The 5681-nt window shown below is 31.0% G+C and overlaps 1 long non-coding RNA gene across 1 annotated transcript; it reads left to right on the plus strand.

Moving 5' to 3' along the window:
* Positions 1-820: 820 nt before the first annotated feature.
* On the plus strand, positions 821-1926 carry LOC140009674 (uncharacterized). Its single transcript, XR_011817186.1, has 2 exons — positions 821-960; positions 1478-1926. It is a non-coding gene; the product is annotated as an uncharacterized lncRNA (long non-coding RNA).
* The last annotated feature ends 3755 nt before the right edge of the window (positions 1927-5681 follow it).

Consider the following 5681-nt stretch of genomic DNA (forward strand, 5'->3'; position numbering starts at 1 on the left):
AGCATCTTATTCTATTCGTACATTTCCTTTTGTTTGATCTTCCACGGATATGAATGATTCAAATTTCAACGTATATCAGATACTTGAAAAGCTCACTATATATGCCCTGCTTTAAATTCTTATCATCCTTGATTTTTTTTATTCCACGCGCTTTGTAAAATTCAAATAATGGACATGGTTAAATCTCAAGAAAACTTAAATGGATCATTGGTAAAAAAAATTCTAATATCTTATATTCAATCTTCCTTTACTAGCTAGTCTTGGTTGTGAGAAAATAAAGCACAAGAATGTGCATCGAAAACATGAGGGATATGGGGTTCAAGTATCCATTGCTGCCGTCCTTTCTGCCTTGTGGCTTCTAAATTCTAAATTGATGTACCAAAAATAAAAATAAAAAAGAAGAAAAAGAGGAAGAAACAGATATCATACCAAACTTTTTCTTGTACAAAATGTGCTTTCATTTAAGCATTATTCTTCTCAAGGCACAGATTTTGAAGGTAGCATGCGTGGTGAGTTTTTGCGTCCATCGATTGTATATGAAAATGATGTAACCGACAATCCAGCAACCAGATGATTTGATACTTTACTTTGTGACATTATGCTAATGGTCATTATCTTTCCTACTAAAAGAGGTTAGAAATTGCCGGACTTAAAAATTTCAAATCTTAACGGTGTTGATACTTTGTTCAAACTCCTTTTGCAAGCTAATTATGACTTAGACTTTGTCTTTATTCTTTGATATTTGTCCCTTTCTCTAACAACTCAGCGACAAGAAGTTTCAAAACAACTACCGATTAGGTTTTGGAAAATTTCACAGTCTCTTGCTATAAATAGGTATCATCATTTACTTGTTTTCTCTCAAATAAAGCTAACATAAGATATCGGAGATGGCTAAATCTCAATTCAGCTGCGCAACCTTCTTTGCCCTGCTCATCTGCTTCCTCCTCCTCGTACCAAATGGTAAGTTGTAGCTAGTCTTAAATGGTGAACACATGCACAGAATGGCATATATTTGCACATTCCCAAAGTTTTAATTATTTGTCTCTACCTCTCTCTTAGTTAGAGAATTTCGAGTATAATAAACAGATATGGTTGTCACTAGCAATGAATTACAATAGTTATACATGCGTATCATGTGCATGTATACTCACAATCAAAATTTTACGAACTAATTTGTGTTACGTATGCTTTTCAATAAATGTTTTCTGCTCTTGAATTTCTCTTCCACATTCTAATTTCTCGTCACATGTAAATCTACTTCAAATATACATGTATAGTGTTGCAAGTAACTTTACATGTGGTGCAAAAATAGAAAATGGAATAAAGATTGACACAAAACAATGACATAGAGGAGCCATAACCTATAATACTAACAAACACTTATCCGCTAGGTGGACAGGCTAGATCCCTCATACATATCATAAACTCTGGACTAACTGTACATAATTTGCTCTTTCTCTTGCTTTGTTTCATGCAGAGATGCCAATAGCTGAAGCTAAATCTTGCCAGAAGCCTAGCAAATTCTGGTCAGGGAAATGTGCCGATAAAGGGTGCCACAATGTTTGCAAGTCTCGAGACCATGCTGACTCCGGATCATGTATGTGGACTGGCCAAGGTCATCAACGTCATTATGCTTGCTACTGTCGCTACAAATGTTGAAAGCCTACTATATGCTACAATTTGCACCGTACTTTGTAATGTGAAATAAAGGCCAACAATTCACTAGAATTGCATATGTGCCGCCAATGGTAGCTGTTCCTATGTCAGTTGCTAATTATGTATGCCTGTATGTGTTATCACTGAAACATCACTGCTCAGTGATAACTTAATCAGTCTATCCAGGTGTGTTTGTTACCATCTGTCTTGTATTCATTTAAATATAAATGGACTACCTCTATCCAAGTATGAGAGTCATTTTTCTGGGAATTCAACTTGTTATGAATACATGTGATTATTATGTTTGGAATTGGAATAGGTGTGATTTTATATGGTGGTTATACTGTTAGATTGCACTTATGCATCAAGTTGATATACACGAACAAACTTTTCGCGTTGAACAAAATTACATGATTGTATATTAAATTATTTAAGAAGTATAATATCCGTACAACCACACGAAAATTTTAACTATACCAGTCTTGGTCCATTAAGTTCTGAAGGGGTGGCATTAGATAAATTTATCTAAGTTTTTGAAATTGCAAAATTGAAACAAAACTGATGTCATGTGTGAATCTCAAAATAGTGACTTCTATTTTATTTTGGGATAGCAAAATAGTTACTTCTATTTCGGAATAGCAAAATAGTGAAAATATTAAATAACAATAAAGTGGAGAGAGTACCTCTACAAGGTACCTTTTATTCTACGGAACTCAATTTATAAATACTTCGTTTCAACACAGAAAGAGAAAAAGTGAAGTTGCTGATCTGCATGAATCAAAAGTGTTTGATACTTTGCTTACATGCGAAAAGCATTTATTCATCTATGACTAGAACAGCATTAGATAAAGGCCATAGCCAACCAGAAAAATGCTACCACATTACCACCACATTAGATCACTTTTATTTTTACCTCTTCTACATTAATTGTATTCATATGGCGTCACTAAGTTAATCTTGCTTCTTCTCTCCATGTTGCGTTAATGAACTTTAGCTTTTATTGAAGCGGGGAAGAACCTAAAGCATCTATTATAATGGTAATTAATTAGAGAATTTTTGTTCCCATATTACCTCCGGATTATGTGTTTGGTCGTCCAAAATAAGTAGCAAATGAACTTTCCAGTACGTTTTTGCTGTTGGCCATCTAGTTCTACGGTCTTATGTGGTGAAATATGTTTTGTAGCAAATTGGAATCCGATTAACACGAAAAAATATCTGCCAAAGAGTTGGATGCGATACTAAAAAACAAGTCTAACGAAAAAAAGAGAAAGTCATAAGCACCGCCAAGGATAATGCTATAGTGTCAATCGTTAACATAACTTGTGAATATTTTACATTAAAATACTGATAAAACAGGTTTGTTTTAAAAAAAAAAAATTAAAATACTGGTACAACCAGTTAATAATGGTCCCCACATCCAAGATTGGTATCTTTAGTGACAATTGCACTACTGTTCATTTAGGTTTCCAAGATTCAAAGTAACATCAGGTGGTAATATGGTAACTTTGGTAACAAAATTGGTAAGTTATAAGTGTGATTGAAATTTACTCTTAAATACCGAACATTACTACTTCTCCAACAAAACATATTACTTTATAATTAGTAAGTTTAATTTAAACAATGGTAAGTTTTACAAATAAAATGGTAAATTGTTCAAACTTACTACATTATTTCACAAACTTAGCATTTTACTTAAGAAAGTTACAACAATTATAATTAGTAAGTTTAAGTGAAATAATGGTAAGTTTTTGTTAAAAATGGTAAGTTTTACAAATAAAATGGTATATTGGTGAATTGTCCAAACTTACTATTTTATTTCACAAACTTACCATTTTACTTAAGAAAGTTATAACAGTTATAATTAGTAATTTTAATTCAAATAATGGTAAGTTTTACAAATAAAATGGAAAATTGGTGAATTGTTCAAACTTACTATTTTATTTCACAAATTTACCATTTTACTTAAGAAAGTTACAACAATATTAGTAAGTTTAATTCAAATAATGGTAAGTTCTTACTGAAAAATGGTAAGTTTTACAAATAAAATGTTAAATTGGTGAATTGTTCAAACTTACTACTTTATTTCACAAACTTATCATTTTACTTAAGAAAGTTATAACAATTATGATTAGTACGTTTAATTCAAATAATGGTAAGTTTTACAAATAAAATGGTAAATTAGTGAATTGTCCAGACTTACTACTTTATTTCACAAACTTACCATTTCACTTAAGAAAGTTACAACAATTATATTTAGTAAGTTTAATTCAAATAATGATTAGTTCTTATTGAAAAATGGTTAATAAGTTTAATTCCAATAATGGTAAGTTTTTGTTGAAAAATGGTAAGTTTTACAAATAAAATGTAAATTGATGAATTATTCAAACTTACTACTTTATTTCATAAACTTACCGTTTTACTTAAGAAAGTTACAACAATTATAAATAGTAAGTTTAATTGAAATAATAGTAAGTTTTTGTTAAAAAATGGTAAGTTTGACAAATAAATTGGTAAATTTGATGAATGATTAAAATTACTAGTTTAGTGAACAAACTTACCATTTTAGTTAAATAACTTACCCAGAATTTATAATCATTATTTTAATGGACTTAGAAAAGATGCTAAAGGACCAAAATTGTTGCTAAAATTGGGTAATTTAGACAACTACTGGTAACTTGAATTATTTAAGTACTTCGTGAGGTGACTTGTCACTGCAGCACGATCCCACAACCAATATTCTCCATGAAAACAAAGTTTAAACAGTAATTGAAATATAAAAATTGGCCATGAAAATCTTGCACTCCCTATGTGCCATAATTTGATATTTTTTTGTTTTAGAAAATCCAACCATTTTAAGAAAAAAGTGTAATTATTAAGCTTGAATGTGGTGATTTTTGATTAACCTTAAATATGGCCCTCACATTTAAATTCTATGAGTGGAGTGGCACGCAAAAAAAAGTAACTGTTTTCAAATGGTAAAATGGAACAGCTTATGAAGTTGTGTTGATTTTGAAAAGATGACTCTAAAAACATGATACTAAAAAAGGATGGAGGGAGGATAAAAGTAATAGTTGCTCAATTATTTTACTATTTTATTTTCCGTTTTATTTTTTATTTTTTAAAAAGTTTCCATTGACTCTGCCTTAGCTTCCTTTCGTTTAGTTAAATAGAAAACCGAAGACCATGCACTTTATTTTTTTGCATTGTTTGATATCAGTAGGGGAACAAGTAATTTTAAAACTAGTGGGACACATTATAAAAATTCATAATTTTTTCAAAGTGTGTTTGTAGGATTTTTTGGTGGCGCACGGGCCCCCACTTTAAATCCACCACTATTAAAGGTTCCCAAGTGTAAATGTTTTTTTTTAAACTGGAAATTGTGAAAATGTAAAGGAATAATAAATATGACTACATGCTAAAGAAATACAAAATTAAAATTAATCAAAGCCATAAATTGGTATAATTATTCTATAATTAACAGATTATATTATCTTTGTCACAGGGGCTGTTCTCATTTACTTTTACATCTAGATTTTAGATTTTTTTTAAAACCAAAAAGGGAAAAATCTAGAATATACGTAGGAGTTAACTTTAATTGCTGATTTTTTTCTCTATAATTGCGTTCTATGATCAACTTTTGCAAAATTTACAACAAACAATAATAGGCTAAAAGAAGAATGAATACCAAAACAATAAAATGCGATAGGAAAAAATTTTTATATTGGGAATAAAAGATGGTTTCATCTTTTATCGGCAGAGGCAAATCAGGGGTTGGAATGGATAGTGGAGCATTGTTATCGTGGGGCAAATCAGGTAGTGGATGCTCTAGCCAAGGTGGGGGCACAGTCAGAGGATATTGTCTTGTATACATCACAGTCATATTTACCAAGATTGGCAAGGGGGGCCTTGGGTTTAAATAGGTAACAGACTCCCGTTATTCGAGTTAGATTTGCTCGTAATTAAGGCTTTGTATTGTTACTTTATGGTCTCTAATAATACAAGGGGGTGGTGTCCCTCCCCGCATA

The sequence above is a fragment of the Coffea arabica genome, chromosome 6e (assembly GCF_036785885.1).
Source record: "Coffea arabica cultivar ET-39 chromosome 6e, Coffea Arabica ET-39 HiFi, whole genome shotgun sequence".
NCBI classification, from domain to species: Eukaryota; Viridiplantae; Streptophyta; class Magnoliopsida; order Gentianales; family Rubiaceae; genus Coffea; species Coffea arabica.